Source organism: Triplophysa rosa, linkage group LG9, assembly GCF_024868665.1.
Source record: "Triplophysa rosa linkage group LG9, Trosa_1v2, whole genome shotgun sequence".
NCBI lineage: Eukaryota > Metazoa > Chordata > Actinopteri > Cypriniformes > Nemacheilidae > Triplophysa > Triplophysa rosa.
Window position 1 is genome coordinate 16,606,806 of NC_079898.1, and position 23,560 is coordinate 16,630,365.

The 23,560-nt window shown below is 37.8% G+C and overlaps 1 protein-coding gene across 1 annotated transcript in view; it reads left to right on the forward strand.

Moving 5' to 3' along the window:
- The window catches only part of slc24a3 (solute carrier family 24 member 3), a 72,026-nt gene that overhangs the window by 27,734 nt on the left and 20,732 nt on the right, over positions 1–23,560 (forward strand). The gene's annotated exons all lie outside the window — the stretch shown is intronic.

The window sequence follows — 23,560 nt, forward strand, 5'->3', positions numbered from 1 at the left end:
AGTAAACACATTCACGCACAACACGCTCGTTGCACTATTCATTTTTGTCAGAATCACTGTAAATAGTGTGACGTTTCCAATCTGTTCCTCATTATATTTCCTCATTGTTATTCATTGTTTATTTGCACGCTTGTTATTATGCATGGTTGGTGTATATCTGCTGTGTAATTCGATGCACCGGGCTGCATTATGCTCCATACTCTTGGATAATGCGGCCAGTTAGAGCAAGTCTGAGAGAGAGGCGAGGCTGAACAAAAAGGGGTCATCGATACCGTGTGGGCCCATTGATTGACTATCTCCTCCTTTCAAAGCTCTCCTCTTTCCTCTCATCCCCTGCAATGCGTTTGCCGTGGATGGGGATCTACTATAGCAATACTGTTTAGTATACTATTTGTATCTGACTTCACTCCACTGCTCTGTCTGTTTGTTGCAATTTCTTGCATATTTATACTTATCTTAGGTGTGTGTTTTGGTGGTTTTAGCTACTGTACATGACATGTAGGGCCTACTTGAAATTTTTTGCACCCTCAGATTCCAGAGTTTCAAATAGTTGTGTCTCAGCCAAATATTGTCCTATCCTAACAAACCATACAGTACATCGATGAAAAGCTTAGTTATTCACCTTTCAAAAATATCACATTCAAAATGTCAAAAATGTTCCCTTATGTCTGGTTTTGTGTTCCAGGGTCACAGATATTTTCAAAAGTTGCATTAGTAATATTTTCTGTGTATTGAAGTTCTTGGTTATTCAAGAGCCCATCTTTATGTACAGTAAAGGCATACTTTATTATACAAGTTGCAAAGTTGTTTTCATTTAACATGCTGTAAAGGCTTTTTTATTGTATGTATGCTGGCGAGATATTCTTATTCGTGGTGAATTGAAAAAAGTAAAGTGCAATGAATGCAAATAAACATCATTATATTAAATCATAACGAAGTTTCATTTTAAATCTGTCCAAAAATTAAAAATAAGAAGATATTTTCCATGAGATCCGTCATATTTGTACCGTGACCTCAGCATGAAACGGCTCGGCTCTGCTGTTATGAGGTGTAAAGGGAACAGCATTGCGTCCGTAACACAGCGTGTCCTGCCTGCTTTTGCTTTCTTTTGCTGCCTGCTTTCTATGATTTTGGTGAATGTTTCCAAGTGGGGTCCTGGAGTTTTAGGAGGCTGCGTTCCTTGCCAAACATTTCCTTGATCTCACTGTTAAAAAGTGAACTGTGCTCGTGTTCAGATCCCCCCCATCCGTCTCCAACCCCTGCCTGGCGCCTTGGCACAGGTTGAGGGTTTCCTTACTCTGCTATTCCTCTAATACAGACCTTATACCACTGGAGTGAAAGTCTTTGAAATTCTGTAATCATTTTAATTGCCGTTACTTGTGCACAACTTCTGCTGTACTGACCATGTATTTTTCTCCTCATTCCCCTTTGTGCATAACGAATGTGCTGTTCTACTCTCAGCGTTCTTTCTTGTGTAGTTGTTTAATTTTTTATGTATTCTCTTACGGATTCAGCACTTATGTGTACAGAATCCTCCTCAGCACTTCCTGAATATTCACAAATGCAACAACAATCAGACAAGCCGTCATTAGCCTGATTACTAAAGCTAATGAGCTGTTCATTATATCTTCATCCATCAACTCCCATTGTCTGTCACACAGCATTTATTGTTGCTCAAGTGATAATTGTGACTGACTGAGAGTCATGTTGATGGATTATGATCTCTGAACTGGTGTCAGAATATGAACTTATTATTAAGGGGATTTGTTGGCATTTAAAAGGCAATTTTTAAACCATGTTTAAACACAATGCGTCTCATTTGTTTTTGTTAAATATTGACAAAGCTTAGGTACATTTGTACAGTTATTGTTGTTATGCAACCAAACATATATGATATTTCACCACAGATGAATGATAGTTCACCCACAAATGAACATTCTGTCATCATTTACTTACGCTTTTGTCATTTCAAACCTGAATGGCTTTCTTTCTCCTGCAGAACACAAAAGAAGATATTTTGAATAATGACTTGTACCCATTGACTTGCATTGGTTTTGTGTCCATACAATAGAAGTGAATGGGTGCTACCGTCTTTCCAACATTCTTCAAAATATCTTCTTTTGTGTTCCACAGTAGAAAAAAAGTCATACAGGTTTGAAATGACAAGAGGGTAAGTATTTTTTAAATTTTGGATGAACTATGACTAATAGCAAATGCAATAAATCAAAATGCAATATTAAAATTGAGATTTTTGTATTTAAGATAGATTTGACCTTCTTACAGATTTTAATGTTATTTATATTTCACAATTTATTAGAAGTGTTTTGTGTGTGTGTTCAGTTTTCAGTGTTTTCAGAGCTGACTTTAGTTTTTTTATATCTAAACCACTTCACATTAGCCCAATATTCAAGCTCTCATCTCCAATAGCAAATATTCATGCCCTTTCATGCTCATTTGTTATCCTGATTTCAGCATGTATTAAAAGGTGTTTGCATTTGGCAAAGAAATATTGCCAGTCAATGTCGTCTGCTGTGACAGACCACCTGCTCTGGCATCATCTTCATTCATTGTCCTGCAGCATGCTCATCTCCTCTGACTGAGGTGCGCTCCTGTTTTTGTATTCCTATCTACACAGTGGGATGTTTGGCGAGCAGATGAGTCATGTGACCTGACCTTTGAGAGCTATGCTGGCATTGGGCTTCCGTGTATGTGTGTGTGTACTCTCAGTAGAAATCTGACCACACATGGACGCCCTGGCAGATGTTGAAATAAATCCTGCTCTCACTTCATTTTTTGGTAGGTCTTTGTGGTTGCCTACACAGGGGGCGCCACCAGAGGTGCATTGCAAATATTTTTTGTAATATATTTCACTATATTTCAGTCATTTAGAAAATGTTGATCTAATTGGCTACAACATTAACAAAAATTATTATAAATGTAAGCATTAAGATGAATTGCTGCCCTGCCCAACTAGGGTTGCATTCCGATTTTTTTACTTTATTATCCTAGTATCGGAAGAAATGTTGCATATGTGCATTCACGTTCATTTGAACACTTGCATATGCCTTTTTGCTGTATTTCTTTCCTAAATGAATCCATGTTTTGAACAACTCGGACGAGATAATGATTTAGTGAGTCGTTCATCAAGACACTTGGTGTGCTTCTCGATTCTTATTTGTGCATCCTAATTTCCTTTCCTCGCGTCTAAGCTCCACCCCTTCAGGATGTAAGGAATTAAAAGAAGTGAAATGGCATATCCTCGATCTCTTCAGTGTCACATTGCACATTGAAAATATAAAAAATTTAAATACATACTTCAGGCAGATGTCATAATCCCCACTACAATAAAATAAGTTAAAAACATGCTTAAAAGTGGTCATAAATTTATATGAGGTATGTCAAATATATGTTATACATAAATATTAACTATATTAATAAATTAACTTAATGAATATTAGCTAAACTGTCTGAAATAGGTCTACATTTACAATAATATAATGCTTAATTATCACATTTATGCGTGTTTGAATATGATCTAAAGATGTGATGCAGGGGGAGGAGAATTTGTACGCGCGTCAGGTTTAGTCGATAAAACACATCTGCAAAGGAAACACCTGTGTATCCTCGCTCATGACTCCTCAGAAAGCCTCCTCTCGGTGGAATTAGAGAATTGAGATGTCCTTAAAGATGGCTGAGCTCGATCGGTTTCCGGGTCATAGGATGGAAGACGGAGGAGGGAGGAAACGAGGAGGCATATTGAGAAGCACCCTTGCTCATCTTCGTTCTTGAATAAATCAGTCGTTATGAACGAATTGGTAGAATGATTCACTGACTCTGATTGCTGCAATCTACTGGCCGTTTTAATATCACATTTAAAGTAAGCCTAGTATTTCCCTTTATAAACATTGCTGTATAAATGAAATTTGTTGCACATTTGAATTAGTTCCCATGTCTTTGTGTTCCTTTGTGTTCCTTCTTTGTGTTCCTCAATAGCAGTAATGTTTTGTGGTGGGATAAAGATTTTTTTCCGCTTGTGTCAGTCATATTCATGATCCTCTAATGAAGCAAAACATGTCAGACCTCTTCTGGTTCTGCATATATCCCACAGTGTTCTTTGTTGACACATGGAAACAGTCAGTTTGTTCTCACAGAAACTCCTGATTTAGTTCATTCTGAAGAACGAGTTTGCGCTCTCAAATGGCCATTGTTTACACCTCTCTCAAATTCTCAACTGCTCAGTTTCACATCTCTTTCTATGGCTATTTGAGATGTATTTGTGCAATCAGTGTAGGGAAAACACAGAAATTGTGCTTACTGTGTGGTTTAGCAAAACGCCAGTATTGCAGTTATAAACTGTTTTTTCTTACACTTTCTGTCATTGTTTCTCTCGTTCCTTCTCTGTCTTAGTTATGCGTGTTTTCCCATCTCACTTGTGCGGAACTTCAGGAGTATATGTACAGTGATCTTTAGAATATATTTTGGTAAATGGATCTTCTTCCCTGTCGGGTGTTGCTGTTCCATTTCATTGCAGTAGATTACACTTGTGACAGGCAGGTGATAATCGAACCTTTTTTTTTTAAAGAGTTGTTTGTGTACATTTTCTACTGATCGTGGCAGCAGTAAATGATGGAGAAGAGTGCTATTATAGCAGACATTTTTCAAATATAGCCGACAATTTTAAAAACTTTCCAAGTAAAAGCATGTCAAACTTCCGACGTGGCCTTCAAAATGGCAAATTGTGCTAGGCAAATTGCTTTCCACGAAAATTTCTGTGCATGTTTGCGACCTACATGCAGAGGTGGGTAGAGTAGCCAAAATCTTTACTCAAGTAAAAGTACAAGTAACTAGAGAAATTGTTACTCAAGTAAAAGTAAAAGTCACTATTTTAAACATTACTTGAGTAAAAGTAAAAAAGTATGCAATGAAAAAACTACTCAAGTAGCTAGTTACTTAGTTACTTTGTATCTGATTATATAGGCCTACTACATTAAATTAATAGAAATAGTACATTTTAATCAATATTTTTAATTATCATAAGCAGATATCTTTGCAATATATAGAGAGACTAAAGAATAGACAAACACAGAAGAGACAAGCATTTCTGTAAATTTCATCTAGTCGTGATGTCAATGTAGTTTACACAACTTATTTAGAATAATAGACCATGTCAAACTAAAGCATGAACTAAACTCCTAAGATGATCTAGAACATCTGCAGTGCTCTCTTAAATGAAATACACACTTTTGAACAAAGCTCATGTTTTCTCGTGTTGTGTCACGTGTGTGTTGTGAAACGCTCTTACTTGTAAACAAACAGTAAACAGTGAACCACACGCCAAGTTTTCTTCCTTCTGTTCTTAAAATGTATATTTCTGCAAGCCCACGTCTCTGTGTCTGACAGGTAACGCGCATGTTGCGGTGTCTGACGAACAGGTTGCGCGGGTGCGCGCAAATGGCGGGCATTTATCATTGCAAACAATATGACACATTTGCAGTTTTGATTGTATAGATATAGATTAATATCCACTTCATCCAACGCTCTTTGTGTTCTGCGTGTTCTTAAATTTCGCGCTACGAGGAGTGAGTAATCCTGCTTCAGATGATTCAGATCGTGCTGCGAACTGAACAAATCATTTGAACTGATTCATTAGCCCATTCAAATGGTTTTGCCCATTGTTCAATTAATGCTTTCAAAAGAATCGACTCAAAAGAATCGATCACTCGGGAATGCCCGTAAAAAGAGACGACAACCTTGAAATAAACAACGCGTTTTAAAAAGCATATTTTAAAATGAAGGAACGAAGGAACGTCACGCAATGTAAGTTATGTAACGAAGTAAAAGTACAGATTTTCTATTAGAAATTTACTCAAGTAAGAGTAAAAGTACACACTTTTAATTTTACTTAAAAAGTACATATTCTCCAAAATGTTACTCAAGTAAATGTAACGAAGTAAATGTAGCGCGTTACTACCCACCTCTGCCTACATGTTCAAATAAATTTGATTTATTGAAAGATTCATTCTTACGAAAATTTTTTGACAAGGTAGAACATAAGAACATCTCCGTTAACACAGATGAAGTATCTACTTTGCCATTTGGATCGGCCTCAAACTCTTCTCAAACAGAATAAAAGAACCTTAGAGAGCCCCATGCTTGCAGTATGACAAGCACACAGATCGTACGTTACTTTTCTTGCCATGTTTTATTCTAACAGCGCTGTTTCTCCATGACTCTAAGCAACCATCCGACAAACAAGTAATTCAAAGTAAAAGTGCATCCGTCGGAATAAACAGAGGCTGGAGATAGTCCTTCTAAGGAGATGTTCCCTGGTGCCTCAGCCTGAATCTCTCAGACATGCTCAAACAGATATTTATTGTCCTAACTAGGTTTTTCCTGTGACTCTGGTCCCTTTGAGAAGACATTTCTGGGAAATGCTGAGGCACAGGCATTAATCTCAGATGGGATATTATTTGTGTAGGTGGACAGCAAGATCTGGTTAAAAGTTTTGAGGTTTAAAAATTAAAAAAAATTTAAAACCACGTAATTGATGTAAGTAATTAGCAAGCCAGCTCTAATAATAATAAAAATGTCTTCTGTATGTTTGTTGTTCCACTGTGCTGTATGGAATATCCCTGCCCTTCTTCCAGCGCTCTGCATCATATTACCAATGTGAGGGTTCATAAAGCATGCGTGTAAATTGAGTGTGTAGTTTGTGTTTGAATGTGGTGTTGTGACTGTGATGTAACTCTGAATTAAGAATGGCCCGCGGAGAGTGTGACAGACTGAGGACATTGGTAGTGGATTCAGGAGGATGGACAGACCCGAGGTGCTCTGTTACATGTAGAAGAGAAGGTCAGAATGTGCAAGATTGTGTGTGCGTGCGTGCGTGTGTGAGAGAGAGAGAGAGAGAGAGAGAGAGAGAGAGAGAGATGTGTGCTGGAGTGGTTATGCATATTTGGTAAGGAAAATGGATATGATAAAATCAGAGATGAGGAAGATTTTGTGTGTGTGTGTTGAGGTCTGATCAGCGGTTCGTCTGTCCTTCCAGCAGGCTTGAAACATCACATCCTATCCATACACACCCGTGTTTGTTTTTCCATAATGGAAACTTTCCATTGACTTCTATTGTTTTTAAATCGTGCTAATTATATTTCCTATCCCCCAATACTACCTCACGTAAACCTTTCTGTTTTTTCAGTGAATTGTCATTAAGACATCATGCAGTATGTTTAGTTCCCATGAATCAGTGGACAGTTAGACGCCTGTGAGCAAAACCTGGCAACCCAAGCCATGCACACATTTCAAAGCAATAATGCAAAGCGGTTTTGGTGTAATTAACTGGTAGCTGAGATGGTGAGGCCAATCCATTATTGCTAAAAGCATTTTGGTTGTCATTTGTTAATGCTAAAGCATGCAACAAATTCTAAAATGTGTGCTGCATATACGCCATGTGCAATATGATGAATGATAATTGGGTTAATGAAAAGTTAATGGAGTGAATGGGGTAAAACTTTCCTGTGGCTCAGTGGTTAGAGCATGGCACTAGCAACGCCAAGGTCATGGGTTCGATCCCAGGGGATTGCACATAGTCAGAAACAAATGTATAATACAATGCAATGTAAGTTGCTTTGGATAAAAGCGTCTGCCAAATGCATAAATGTAAATGAACAACAAATGTAATACGGATTAGCTTTTTGATTCTGATGTTATTTCATATTTTTCTTTAGCTGTGTGATGTGAGCTCAATCTGAGTTACCTGTTTAACTTGGAAGCGTCTGATATACTTTGGCAAGTTTGACTCGTGAGCTGCTCAGGCTCTCAGCCGTATTATCTCTCTCTATCCGAACACTTTGATGTGTGAATGCATTTGTTCGCCTTTGAACATGACAGCGTGACAAAATGCATTGTTCACACATTTGCTCAAAGTAAAATTCTCTTGGTTAATGGAAATACATAACCCTAAACACCACATATCGGAGCACAAATCTGAGGCTTTGTTATGCAGAAATGAATGTGAAACATTTGGATCTCTCTATGAGTAGGTCTTTCATACCTTTTATTGGCTTGTTTTTTATACATTATATTTTATATTGTTGGTGTGCTGGTGCGAGAGTCATGATCTTTCTGCTGTGTTGAGGGGGGGGGTAGCTGGGGAGGCGTGTGGGGGGCTAAATGTCAAATTACTAAACACAGTGACGCCGAACCGTGCTACATGCGATGTGTCCCTGCGTATCAGCTTCTTGTGCTCTCTGAGGGTGTATTTGTCTGTGTGAGGGGTTGTATACTCATTTGTATGTCTGCTTTACTTTTACTGAGCACAGAAATAATGTTGCACAGCTTTACAGGTTTATGTCAGCGGTTATACATCAGAATGACATGATGATAATAGCACATAATGTATACATATTCCCACAGTTACAACTTTTTTCTTGTGAATATAAGAAGCAGCAGTACTCTTCATCTAGAGGCAGATGACATCCACACTTGTTTGCATCATCTTTGATAACAAAATGAGTTCAGGCTTAAGCTTGATGTAATTGTAATCTTATCTCTCAAATATTTAAAGTTATCATAACCACTTCCGAAAGAAGGTTACTTCCTGAGGAAAACAAGCCATATGAGAGCTGAATTTTTTAAGATGTAAAAATAGATTGTAGATTTTGTTTGCTGGTCCGTTTGGATGAATAGTTCAGGTGTTAAATTGCCATGCCATGTTATCATTATCAACATGTTTTACTGTAGAAAGTAATAAGTTGAGTTTACTTAGAAAACCTGTGGAAACTGATTACCTCAGAAATTTCAAGTAAATTCATTCATAATTTTTAAGTTGATGAAACTTACAACAACTTTGTATAGTTAACTTCTGTATTTGCAAAAATTACCTGAAAACTTGAGTAAAGGAAACTCAGTAAAACAAGTTCAGCTAACTTACAGATTTAATTTAAGAATTAACAGGTCTATCCTCTTCTCCATTGCTCATCTAACATACCTCTGAACATGACGTACAAGGAACTAGCCAATCAGAGAGCTTGTTACATCTCTCTCGCCATAGCTAATTTGCATTGCTTAACCTCGTTTTACCAATGCAAGGACCCAAAGTGTCAGGGAAATGCTAAATGGAGAGGCTAAAAGGAATAGCAAATCGGAAAAGGAAAGGCAGCGTGGAAATGGAAATGCAAATGGTAAAAGAAATCGCCTTTTAAATGACTGATTAAAGTACAGTAGTTTAATTTGTAAATCCAATTATTTATTCCTCTTTTTAAATCGCATTTTCAAATACATTTTGAAATTCCACTATTTATTTAGGAATTAATTAATGCACTTTAAAACGATGTACTTATTGAGTGTTTTATGCTGTTTTTTTTAAATCCCTTTTTAATTTGAAGTATTTATTGATGGATTAATATTTCATTTATTAATTAATTTTATAATCATGCTTTTTATTGCCCATTAAAACGTTAAATAATGAATGACTTTATCAATTTGCCTATTTATATTTGGATAAATAAATGAAGTTGTAAACAAATGTATTAATGCCTATTTTTATTGTAGAATTACTTATTAAACTATGAAATGCGTTATTACTTTACACATGACTCTTCCGGTCCTCCATACACATAAAGGAGAAACAAGTTCATTTTATAATATATTTATATAATATACAGTTACGGAAAAAAATAAGAGACCATTCCCAATTTTGGAGTGACATGACAAGATACATGTAACCTGTGATAAAAATAAAGGTTATCACATAAAAAATACTTTTGAACTTTTCCTAAAGACATGTACAAATATTACCGTTGTATTGCTTAAATATGAACTTGTTTTCTTTGCAGTATTTGAGGTCTGAAAAAATACAGAGCATCTTTTCTGTCTATTTTGACCTGTTTTTCCAGTTTTCATTTTCTGCAAATAAATGCAAATAGAAACAATATTTTTATTTGAAATTTGGGAGAAATGTTGTTAGTAGTTCACAGAATAAAACAAAATAAAACATTTTACCTAAACACATTCTTATAAATTGTAAATGAAAAAAATGTTGAAATGGTCTCTTAATTTTTTCTGCGGCCGTATATTTTATATTCATGGTAATGTCTGTGTGAAATGTGTGATGACATTATGTTCTATACCCTTACTGTATAGCAACATTTGTCTAATTTATGTCTTTTATTAATTCTTGGAAATTTCGAGCGAAAGACTAGAAACAAAGTTTCACTTACATCAAACACAACTATAATCTCAGTTACGTTTTATCATGTACATAAACCTTAACAGTGTATCATTTTGAAGTGTTGAGGAATTATGACAGATAACAGCCACAGTTGTTTTTTATTGATTGTAGCTGAATGCTGTGTAATCTGGGAACTTCAGTAGGTAGAAACACCGGAGCCACCGCAGTTGGTGAACCTTGTGACATCTGCGGGGACTTTCTCATCACAGCTCGAGCATCTAATTGGTATTTCACAGCATGATTTGCTGTGTAACTGGAGCAATAAATCAAAGTTAACATAGACGTCTTTGTGCACCGCATCTCATTAATGCAGTTTTCCAGTAATAATGAAAATCAATTTTAAGTGACTACAGACATATCTGAGCTGCCTCTCCTAGGGAGACCCAAATGAATAGCCAAGGACAGTATCTCAAGGGAGAGGAGTATTTTGATAAATTGAATTCACCTCAAGGTCACAGAGAAATGCCTAGGGAAACTAAACCTACGGAACTTTCTGCCCTCTCAAACTTCTGTTTTGCAGGGTTTTCAAATTAGGAATATATACTCTGCTCGCACATCAAAAGCTGTGGCTTTTCCAACACTCCTCCCTGTATCTCTTATGCTTATTAACAAAAACAAAATGTATATGAGTTGAAGATGGAGTTGAGGAGCAGCAGAACCTCAATATAATTACCAAGAGCTTCGGTGTTGTTGCCTAATGGGGTTTCAATGGATTGACAAAGATTTGGCTTATATAAAATAATACCTTTAAATAAATAAATATACAGTATAACAAGCAATTTTGGATCATTTTCCATTGATTTCCTCTGTTGTATCCAGTTTCTGGAGTTTGTTTCTAAACCAAGCCCAGAAAAGCAAGCTCCACCCCTGGAGCTTGTGTGTTTGTATAACAAACATTGTAGCATGTGTAAGAGAACAAAATGCATTTTGTACGGTTGAGCATGTTTTCCAGCCTCTTATTGTTTTGTTTTAAAACAGTTGATAAGCAAACAGTAGAAACGTGTGTGTGAAACAACTGCAGTGTTCACACCTTTCAGGACCATCAGCCTACAAATGGATTACTTACTAGAGGGATTATTAAGTGAAAGGAATATATTTTAACATCAAGAAATGTTGTTTTTCAGAACATGATGCCTCCTGATGATGCTCATTTATGCCGAAACAACGTCTGCATTTGAGCAGCAGTAGATTTCCTCACAAACACGCGTGTGTGTACAGTGATGTAATAAAACACAGGTGTGCGTGTTGGAGGAGAGACCCGCTCTAATGATTTCAGCCATCTTTGCCCCAGCTTCACTCTTCCGCCTTGTTTGATGCATTTATTTTTAGCTGACCTTCTGGGAATCATAAGCTGTTAAACGCTTGTGCAATGTGCAGATCCCTCTCTATCCAGCTTGTGATGGATGGACTGACCTGGCTCAGAGTGTGATGTCATCATCTGTGGTGTAGGGATGCTTGAGCTTCTGTGATTATGTAACACGCTCAAACATCAGCTGGGAAAAACAATGATATCACTCAAAATGCACAGAAACCCAAACCTCTTAATCCAGTCGAAGAGAAAAGATGAGTTAGTGGTATTATTAGTGGCGTGCGTATGTTTGTGTTGCCGCAGTTTGTGTCTAATATATTAGCACGCAGAATGTTAAAAAGAACACGGTTAGAGGAAGTCCATATGAAAACATTTGATCTAAACTTTGCAACACTTTCTCACTGGTGAACATCCAAACAGATCTTAAAATGTTTTTGTCAACAGTAAGAGTGAGGGAACAAATAATGTGTTTTCCTATTACTTGTAGCTGAATCATGTGGCTAAATCTAGTAGCCCATCTGAGTCCATCTACAGTAGAAGTCCCTCGCAGTCGCACATAATAAAACTTGACAATTGCAAATGCAGCATTGAAAGAGAGAGAAGTCGTATGGGCTCGGTTCTGGTGGGACTAAGAGAGAGATGCTTCTGTGGAGAGGTGTTTTCCAGAGAGGTGACAGTGAAGTGTCATAATCTCTCTGGCTCAGCACAAGATTCTCCGACTGAACTGGCAGTAGAATCGTAGCTGTGAGTTTGAATGTAGATACATCACTGGCAGTGGGCTCACTGCTTAATTATTAACATTGTCTGAATAATGTAGGAAGTCCTCTAAGGACATAGACTTTTTCTGCTCTTACACTAGTAGTGCTTTATGTCATAGAGCCATTAGCATATATTTGTGTGTGCGAGTTCGCGTGTGTATGCATGTTTGTGAGTCTCTCGTCTCTGCTCCCTTCAGAACCCAGCCGTGTCTGTGTCCCACAAGGGCCTCTGATTTCCATCTCGATGGAACCACAGCTGTGCTTTCACCTCTAACAACTCTCCAAAACAAACGTCAGGGTGTTAATCATCAATTCCATTTAATGGGCTTTAGTGCTATAATATTATAAGAGTAAAATTGGTATGAGAGATGGTTCAGTTATTTACAGTGGATTCTGCATCTATCCATTTTTAGCGTTGTCAGTATATTAATACTGTATGTGCGCGTGATTAAATATGTTTACTTTTTTCTTATCGCGGTTTGACAATATACATTTTTAAAACAAAGCATGTTTCTCAGTAAATCGAAAAATTCTTATACATACTTTATATTAATTATTTAGAGATGAGACGTTTAACAAATCTTTTGTATTTTTATAATTATTTTAATTTAATATTATTGTAATAATTGTATATTTTTTATTGAAATATTGCAGATGTGTTTGGTTTTGATGCAGTTTAAGGCATCTGTTTTTGTGAGTAAGATGATAAATAGCATTGTTACAGAAATCTGCCTCTGTCCTTGATTTAAATATTCACATATTTTCTGCTAAGTGTCGTCCAAATATATATTTTTAACTTTAAATTACTTTTTAATAGTTTACTATGCTACTGTAAGTCACAAATTGCCTTAAAGGAGTTAGTTAAGACTTCAAAATGTAAATTCTGTCAGCATTTACATGCCCTCTTTTCAAACCTGTATGACTTTCTTTCCTCTGCAGAACACAATAGAAGATATTTTGAAAAATGTTGGTAACAGAACAGCACAGCCCCCCATTCACTTCTTTTGTATGGACATAAAGTGAATGGGGGGCTGTTAACAACATTTTTCAAAATATCTTCTTTTGTGTTCTGTGGAAGAAAATAAGTCATACAGGTTTTAAATGACAAGAGGGTGAGTAACTGATGACAGAATTTTCATATTGAAGGTGAATTACTCCTTTGACACAACAGACATGGTAAATTATCAATTTAATCACAATGTATGTTATTAGATATTATTTGACAATTAGGGATGTCCCTATCGCACTTTTTGTGCCGCCGATCCGAGTCATTTTGTTTTAAGTATCTGCCGTTCTGAGTCCCGATCCAATACTTGTATTTTCCTAGTGCTAGGTGCACACTCCAGGTATATTAAGGTTATTAAAATATTACTATTATAACAGTTCAGCATACAATAAATGATAGCCTAATATATTTTAGCAAACATAATGACAGAATTAGTATTTTCTACTTATTCAAATAGCAGGATTAGATTCAACTTAAAAAATGTCCCTCTTTATCAACGAAGTTGTTTAAATGCTTTTATTGCAGCTGGACATGAGTTTGTCCTCATGAGACAGAATAACAGAGCTTCATTGGATACTGCCTCAAAACTAAAGCACTCAACACAATGCTGCAAGTTCACTCTGTGGTACTCGCATATGAACTTTCACTTTGAAATAAAGGGAAAACAGCATCTCTGTCGTGTAAGCGGACAGCCGCGAATATGCTTATCATCTGTGTCATAAGTTTTTTGTAAAGCTCTGGTAGAGCGATGAATGAAGTAAGAAATCAGACGCTAACCTGTGTGTTCTCTATCACAGTGTCACAGAGCTGAGTGAACTCGTCTACTTTTTGCAGGGTTTGGCATTATATTGTTATTATTGAACGATGCTCCGTTGCTAACGCCTTGCGGAATGCTCGTGCTGCAGACATTACAAGCAGCTGTTGCGGTGCACATTTCCTGCACATTTGTTTACGAAACGTGCGTGACGGCAGAGGTGATCGGAAATGATCGGGCAAAATATAGCCGATCCCAATCAGGTTAAAAATGCCTTGATCGGCCCCCGATCTTTGCGATCGGCTCGGGACATCCTTATTGATAATATCATGTTTTTTTTTAACTTTTTTTTGTGATTACAAGGACATTGCTGAACGTTGTTGCTTTTGAAAAACTGTCAAATGAGTTTTCTTTCTCAAGGAAAGAGGTCTTGTATTTTGACTTTCACTTTTGTTTCACGAGGAATCATTTTCTGATGTCTGTTACGTCTGAAGAGATGCGAGATCAGTCTGCATTGACATGAAGAGAGAGAGAGAGAGCGAGAGAGAGAGATAGTGAGAGACTAATGATGAAATGTGCTATATTTAAACAGCAGAGAATGTAGATGGATAGGCACTATGGCTGTTCGTGAGTCCCAGCGGAGCGTGTTGCTTTACAGCTTTAGTGCTGCGGAGAAGAAGGGAGGACAGGATTGGGTCTGCTGCCTCTAATGCGCTGTTACAGACCTTCTGTTTGGAGCTTAAGAGTCATCTTCACCTTTCATCTGTGTTTGATGTTCGCCTGTTACGTAGGGTTCTGTGTGTGTGCGTGTGTGTGTGTGTATGTGTGGGAAGGGTAAACCCTACGGTATGGGGACAAAATGTCCCCACAAAGATGGCATTATCCAAAATCCTTGTCCTTGTGGGGACATTTTTTGGTCCCCATGAGGAAACAAGCTTATAAATCATACAGAATTAACTTTTTTGAAAATCTAAAAGAGCAGACAGTTGTGTGTGATTGTTAGGTTTAGGGGGTGGGTTAGGGGTAGGGAATATGATATACAGTTTGTACAGTATAAAAACCATTGCATCTATGGAATGTCCCCATAAAACATGGAAACCCAACGTGTGTGTGCGTGTGTGTAAATTACCTTTAATATCATTACATCACTGCTGTTGGCATTGCTCCCGATTGAAAAAATGCATTGTGGCAACAACTTCTAGTGTTGTGACTAATAAATATAAACAAATGTAGGCTACTGTCATGCTGTGTATTGTGGGCAGTGTGGCCATGTTGTGGTGTTGCACATAAATGTGTCTGTGAAGTGTGCGTGCGTGCATGCGTGTGTGTGTGCCAGACATAGGAAAAGTTTCTTCCCTCAGGCCATCTACCTCATGAACAGTTAAATGTTCTACTGTGCAATAAAAACAATACACAACTATATACTCATATTTATTATAATACATACAGTATGTTATTGATATAATATTTAGCTATCCACATTCCTCTGCATAACTTGTATATAACACAGTATAATTTGTATACAGCACATCTGTACATACAATATACTGTCTATTGTCCTTTTGTCTAATATTGTCCTTTTTGTCAAATGTGTATCGTCTCTCACATTCTCACATATCGACTCTCTCATTTTGTTACCTGTGCCTTGTCACTTTTTTTAACCTGTGTGTGCACTGGAAGCTTCTGTCACTAAGACAAATTCCTTGTGTGTCCAAGCACACTTGGCAATAAAGATCTTTCTGATTCTGATTCCAAGCACTTTTTGTACCATTGCTTGCATTAAACTTTGTGATTATGTTTATATGGCTTTTAAACATTTAGTATCGATAACAAATTTAAAGGAATAGTTCACCCAAAAATTCTGTCACCATTTACTCAGATTGTTTCAAACCTGTATAAATGTCTTTGTTCTGCTGAACACAAAGGAAGATATTTGGAAGAAAGTCAGAAACCAATTTGGAAGAACATCTCATCCCCCATTTATTGCCATAGTAGGGAAAAAACTATGGGAGTCAATGGGGGATGAGATCTGTTTGGTTACTGACATTCGCCAAATATCTTCCTTTGTGAAGGATTTTTTTTTCATTTGTGTTCACAATTTTCATTTTTGGGTGATCGCTCTCTTTAATATTGTCACAAATGAAATGCGTTACCAAGATAACGCTATAAGATAACATTTAATAATATATATGTTTAAACTTTTCTACATATATAAAATATGTTGCTGTAACTAAGTGTCAAAAAAATCTTTTTTTGAGTCCTACTTATTCTTTTTAAAGATGTTAAATGTTAAATTCAAAGAGCCTCTTTCTCGGTTACTCGCTCGCTCTTGCCCTTCCCTCTCTGTTTGTTTTCTTCCTTTCGTGACTCCCAGAGGTACAAACAGCTTTAAAAGTTAATAAAACACCTCTGGTTAGTCACTGGGAACACATGTCAGGAAAGGAGAGAAAAGCTTGCGTTCTGAATGTTTTTTTATTTGCTTACTGACATTGTGAGATGAACGCAACACTCAGGTGTTTACTCATGTCACATTACATTGATCATTGTCTCTCTTGCGCCTTTAACAATGTCTCGGGCGAATACACAGAGACGCACCGACGTAGTTTTCTGATCCATTTATTTGTTTTTCCGTAGACCTTCCTGGCACAAACGTTTTTCTTTACGAGCATTCCACCTCTATAAATGTGTCTGTAATTAAACGCAGGCCCGGTCATGTGACCAGCCAAACATCACAAGATGGTGCGGTCGGAATGGACGTAGCATGGCAGGGAACGGCCTCCCACCGTCTGCCCAGCTTTCGGTGTCTCTGCCCCGCCGAGCAGAGCCGTGATCTGTTAACATACTCGGAGCAGGAATTCGCTGCTTTGTTACACACGGAGTCAGATCTGGGGCTCTTTGTGCGTCCCCCAGAGGAAGTGTTAACTTGTCGCGGTCCTTAGCGGGGGTCATGGGACTGAAACATCCTCATCGACATAGAATTGCTCTTTATGATCATAATATGATGTTTTGTGCTAGAATAGACCCCATTCTTTGCCAGCATGTGGGTTGGGGAGGGCTAAAGGTGCAAGCATGTGTTGTTAAATGTTCCCACAACATAGATGTGAGCGAGGGGAGTATGGAAAGAAGGAAATAAGGAATGAAACACATGGTTCTTATTGTGAAGCTGTTTATGTTGGGTGTGTATGTGCTTGTGCTGCAGTCTTACCTGACAAACACCACCACAGATTTCATCTTTGATCATTTCAGTTAATTCTGTGTACTTCTACACACTGCCTCTTTCTTACATAACACAAGAACATGTACTATGGCAAGGGCTGGATTGGCCATCGGGCTTACCGGGCATTTTCCCGGTGGCCCGATGTACTTTTTGGGCCGAAACGGACGCATGGGCCAGAGAGACAGCCGGATTAGAAGCGTGAATCGGGCGCGTATGCACGTAACGCGAATGCAATTGCGAATCGGACATGTATGCAGGAAAGGCAATGACAGCACCACAACCTACCACTTGCAAACCCCACCACCCCCCCACCCCGTCGACAAAAATGGTGGAGGGCTGAGGCTGGTCAAAAATGCCAGGGCCAAATTAACGTCCCAGTCCAGCCCTAACTATGGCATGTCAGATCTGGGCTTCTTTAAGACCGGTTAGGCCACGCCAGATCTGAAGACAATGCACTTATCCAAACGAAAGCACTTTGCTTTAGTCGTTTCCATTCCAGATCAAACAGATTGTATAATGAGATGATTATAAACCATCTCTGTGGTTTTGCCTGGTAGTGCGAGTCTGAGTTGGTTTATCTGTCTAGTCACGTTCGGCGGCATCCTGATTAAATGCCAGGATTACCATGTGCCCTTTCTTAAATCCCACTGGCCTACTTGGGTCTTAAACACAACAGTCCTGTCTCTCTGACCTGATCCCTCCACCGTATGATTTATGATTCGTGCATAATAGCCACGTTTCCAGAAATATGGCATCTCTGGGGAGTACGGCACTCTCCCGTAGAGTTCGCAGCATACTGTACGACAGAAATGTTTTATTTTGAGTGGGGAGACAGAGACACACGTGTCAGATTCCGCTCTGATGTGACTGATGGATTGATCTCCCGACATTAGCACAGAAACTGCTCTATCGATGCGAGTAAACATCAGGTGTGGTGCATTGATGATGTTCAGGTGAGCGAAATAGCAAAGATTGGGGCAATGGCTACTCAAAGTTACTTTAAAGGAGCAGTGTGGAGATTTTTTTGCTTCTTTGCCGAAGGAGATAACGTTTTTACGAAACGCGCTCTGTAGAGCAGTTTGTCCATTTAGGGCTACTGTAGAAAGAACATGGTGAATTCCATGCAAGGGAACCCGCAGTGTATGTAGATAGGAATAGCTCATTCTAAGATAATAAAAACATACCGCTTCATAATGTATAAGGTCTTTATACACCTCTGAAGACATAGTTATGTTATATTGCATTTCAGTCAGAAAATCCTCAAACAAATTACACACTGGACCTAAAGGAGACGTGTTTCATTTCTGTGCCAAAAGAGTCCTCCGACAGAACTGCAAAAAAATAAAATTTAAATTGTATCAAAAGCCTTTACAATAAAATTAGGAGTGCTGCTCCTGTTGTGGTTAAAACAGACAACAATTACTACTATTTAAAACTATTTTAAGATTGAGAAATATTACACACTAAATCTGCCTTTATTAAAGAAGTTTGAATGTCAAAATCAGATGTTAGCGCATAAACACACACGGAAATATCACAAAATTAACCATGTTAACATCTGTCCTATTGAATAACACAGTATTTGCTTGACACTGAATGATTGCTTTAGTGAACCTCAAGGCTGTGAACCATCCCAGCCCATTGACCAGGACAAGGTTATAACAATTCCATCAAGGATCCTGGAGAACATCTCTAAATGAATGCTTACTGTCACTTTCACCTTGGCCTGTAGCTGCATTCACTTGACTGAGGTCTAATAAATGCTCACAGTACACAATCCTCTGTGACCTAATTTTAGCTCAGCAATTCACATTCAATCGATAATGTTTTGAAATGATTTTTCCAGCTTTGGTTTTATCATTTCTTTTCCTTATTACTCTTTAATCGCATCTAATCAAGTTTCAAGATATAAGCAGTCCAGACACCTCGCTGATGTTCAGGACAACCACGACCTGGCACAATCTGCTCCAATCTAAACATAATTAGATTGGGCCACATCCAGATGTCATTGGAGAACTCTGGCCAGCTGGAGCTGGAATGGAGGTCTTGCTCTCTTTCTCTGTCTCTCTCACTCGCTCTCTTTTTCCTTCATTCTCTGTATTTTTATTGTGTGTCAGTTAGGGTGAGGAAAGGCTTGAGTGCTCTCTTCCCTTTGCTACACTTGTCATTTTCTTCATCTTGCATTGATGGAAAATGTTGAGACGTGCAAATTTCCTGCGTAACAATTTTTACTTCCTTAATACTTTTGCCCTTAAAGGTGAGATGTGTAAGTTCCGTGCTCGGAATTGCAAAAATAATGACATTTTCAAACCGTTTTTCAGCTGACATGGCACCAATGATCAGACAAAAACTAACAGGCTTGCTTCAGGCTCATCCAATTGTTTGCCAGTGTTGTCATGATTAGGAAATCAAGGTTTTGTGGTTGGAATTTTGAGCTTAGTTTTTAGACGTAGCCTGCCATACATACAAAAATATTTTGCACAAATATGTTTTTTATTTTATGTATTATGACATAATGTATTATAATTGACATCACACCTCATGCACTACCTGGCAAGGTCACTAATGACATCACTAATGACATCAGCAAATCAGAATGTAATTTTCCTTAGTTTCCAGTGTTCAGTCACTTAGCGTTTACTGCTATGTGGCAAAGATTGCAGCATCCAGGTCACGTACACCTGCTGAGCTACTGCCATGGAGATGAATGGGAATGTTAATGGATATCTTCCTTCAGATATATTAGAACGCCTTCATCGCGACATTTGAACAAACAGAGACATATTAAAAGCGCCACTGAGTCTGTGTTTACACTCTTCAGGGAGATCAATACACTTAAAGCTTGTATACTGTATGTCTCTGCATATTACATAGTTCACCTTTAATATTGTTGCTGTCATTTTACTGCACTTACTTTTTACATCCGTTTTTTCTGTTAAGCTGTTAGGCACCTTTACATATTTGTACAGTACATAGAGTACAGCTCTATACAATATTACTCAAATCAGGAATCTGTAAAAATGTATAGAGCAAAAATGTTATTATCTTTGATCCCCTTTTCTCACCATTTCTCGGCCACTATATTTATGCCACCTTTTTTTGCATTTAGTGTTTTCAGACCCGGTTTAAAATGTGCTGTATAGAGCACTTGAAGCTGTGCATTTACAGTATATTCCTATAAAACTAGACAGCATTTTCCTCAGATTTCTAAAAGCGCACAACTCGCACATCTTTTGGACAAGGCACAGAGACGTTTAAAACTCTCTCCCTCCGGTCTCATAATCCCAAACTCAGTTATACGTGGCCATTTCTAAAGCTTTTTTGCACATTGCGTAAACCTTATGGCATAAGGTCTGCCATATTTTAATAATGGAAAATATATTGAATATTATTGTTCAGATTAGGACAGGATTTGCAGAGTTTATTTGATGGACACACGCTGTCCCCAGACATCCTGCACATACGAACAGAGAATGAACAGAACAGAGGGGAAAAAAAGTTTTTCTTTCGCATTACATTATAGTACATCTAAAAGTGTCACATTGTCCTAAGTGGTTGTACTAATGCATTAGACATTTCCTGTGGATGATATGCTGTATGCTTCTCTCATACTCAGCTGTCATCTATAGAGGGATTAGAGGCATTCTGCCATCTGAACAGCGCAGGTCTCACCACGCTTCCACTTTAAGAAACTGTGGGTGACCCAACCAAACAGATCAGATGAAGTCATAATAGTGGATTAAGTTTTACACTTGTCAATATTACTATGCTTCATTCATAACATGTGATAGGTTGGATAGATTAGAAAAAAAACTTGGTGATCTGCCTATATAGACAGCATTTTAGGAAAGCTAAAAATTTCTAAGGAAGCATTGCTTATATACTCCACGGAGAAGCAAATCCCATGATGCATTGTGATGATTTTGGTGAAGAAATGTGTCTGAAATTGCAGATGATGTATGACCATTTTTGATTATAAATTAATATCGCTGCTGTCATTCTGAAACCTTGTATCTCCCTATGTAGTGATTTTAATTTTTTGTCATAAATCATTATTATTAGTCACCCTTTATGTTTGTCACTGGATTTTGCAAATATCTAACCAATAAAAAGTGCTTGTCAACTTTGACAAAACACAGTATTTAATCATTTAAAAAGTACAGTGTTTTTATATTCCCTGAAAAACAGTGAATTTGGACATCCGAGGTTTCAGAAGGACAGTGACGATATTTAATTTAAAAGTAAGTAGGACCAATAAATAAACAAATCATTAAAATAGTCATTCAAAAATTTAAAATGAAAAATGAATCTATCATCAATTTGACACATTTGTCACGATCAGAGCGTGGTGGAAGAGAACCCAAGCGCAGGCAACGGCAGTGAAGGGGTTAACAGATATATTTAATTAACAGAAACAGAAACAAAACACCCTCAATGGGGAAAACGGAACTCAGAAATATATATATAAAACAAAAGACTTCCCACGAGGGGGCAAAATGAAAACAAGACAAATAACTAAACTCAAGGAACTCGACACAACGTCTTAAACTAAAACAAGGCAGGATAAAACTAAAGCAAAAACAAGACTCACAGTTCTCACACAACACAGGACACAGGAACACGGGCGACGGCATGAACACATACACAATACACAGTACAATCCACGAGCACAAGACAAAGAAACAAGAGGGTATATAAAGGGAAGACAAAAGAGGGATAACGACACGGGGCAGGTGTGGGTAATCAAACACTTAGGGAAGGATAACGAGGAAACGAGATGGTGGGAACAGAGACGAGACACTGGAAAAACACATGAGAGGTAAAAACATAAACATCTCATGGCCTTCCCACATAAAACCCAAGGACTCTGCCCCGATCCCACCACACGACTAGAATTTCATAAACAAGACGGTGGAACCGTGACACATTTCATTTCTTCCCTTTATTTTGAGTTCTCAAACATTTCAGTCAAGATATTTCATTTTAGATGTAGTGTCATGTAAACAGTATGTCATGAGGTTTATTCTACAGTCAAGTGATTTCTTACACACACTTCTGGTTCTTGGCATACATTTTTCTTCACGTAAGATTTGTGAACATTTGTGCTTTGTTCTTTAACACTCTTGAGATCTATTTAATGATGAATATAGGATTAAAATGAATCAATTATAAAAGTTTGAATTATATAATATTGTGTGCTTATGTAAGCAGCATGAACCGGCACTGTTTTTTTTTTATTCTGTGAGTCTGGACCTTAGTTGGTACAGTGCAGGTCAATCCAGCTTGATCCTGCATAGATTTAAAAGTCAGGGATTTGAGAAGGACTCTGCTTGTATCATCAAATATGCTTATCCCGGCCCTTTTTCTTCTACACTGTGTGTGTGAGAGAGAGAGAGATGAAGAAAAATAATTTTATCTAAAAAAAAAAACAACAACAATTTCACAATTGCATTCCATCAGTCTCGCATAGCTCAGATATTCTTAGCACAACCTTTTACATAAGCAGGTACAGAACATTGTGTCTTATTTATCTGTTGACCTTGTTTTGAAACATCAGTGAGTTTACTGGTAGAGCTTTCTGTGTTGGAACATTTTGTGTGCGCACTAAAAAAATACCTTTTATGAAGGGCTCTTACGTTCCCGATGAATGTTTTATGGCGTAAAGAGCCATCGTTGACACAATGCAGCCGTGATTGGTGTACCGGGGACAAGAGCTCGGCTGAAACAATCTCAAGCTGATGTTAGCGCTGCTGTGAGAGGCTTGTGAATAGCTTTAATTGATTCCGGGAGTAATTGGTCTCAGTTTTTAAGCTGTGTTTGAGGAGGCAGACTGCAGAGGGGGACCGGTGTTGTTGGCATGCAAGTCATGTCATTAATTAGTGTCGCTGAGTGTCCCTTCTCGAGCGCCGTACCTGACCCACTCGAGACCCACTGCCCATGCTAACAATCAACACCTCGGCCCCTCTCAAGCTGAGATCTTCCTGTTGAGGTGGCGAAGATGAACTTTGGATCTGTATCAGTTGAAAATGGTTCAAGTCAAATGGTTAAACCAGCAGGATTTTGAGTTTCCAAAGGACATTGTGTGTGTTTTAATCGAAGCAAGACAATTTTACTAATCCTTTATTTATGGGTAGTTGACAAATAAACCGCACGTGTGTCATATGCTGTGACAGCAAAAATTTCGAAAGAAAACTTAAATCTCTCTTATGCTGTTTTATATGATAAATGTAATATTAATAACATAGTATAATATTAACTGTAATAATTATAATATTATTATTATTT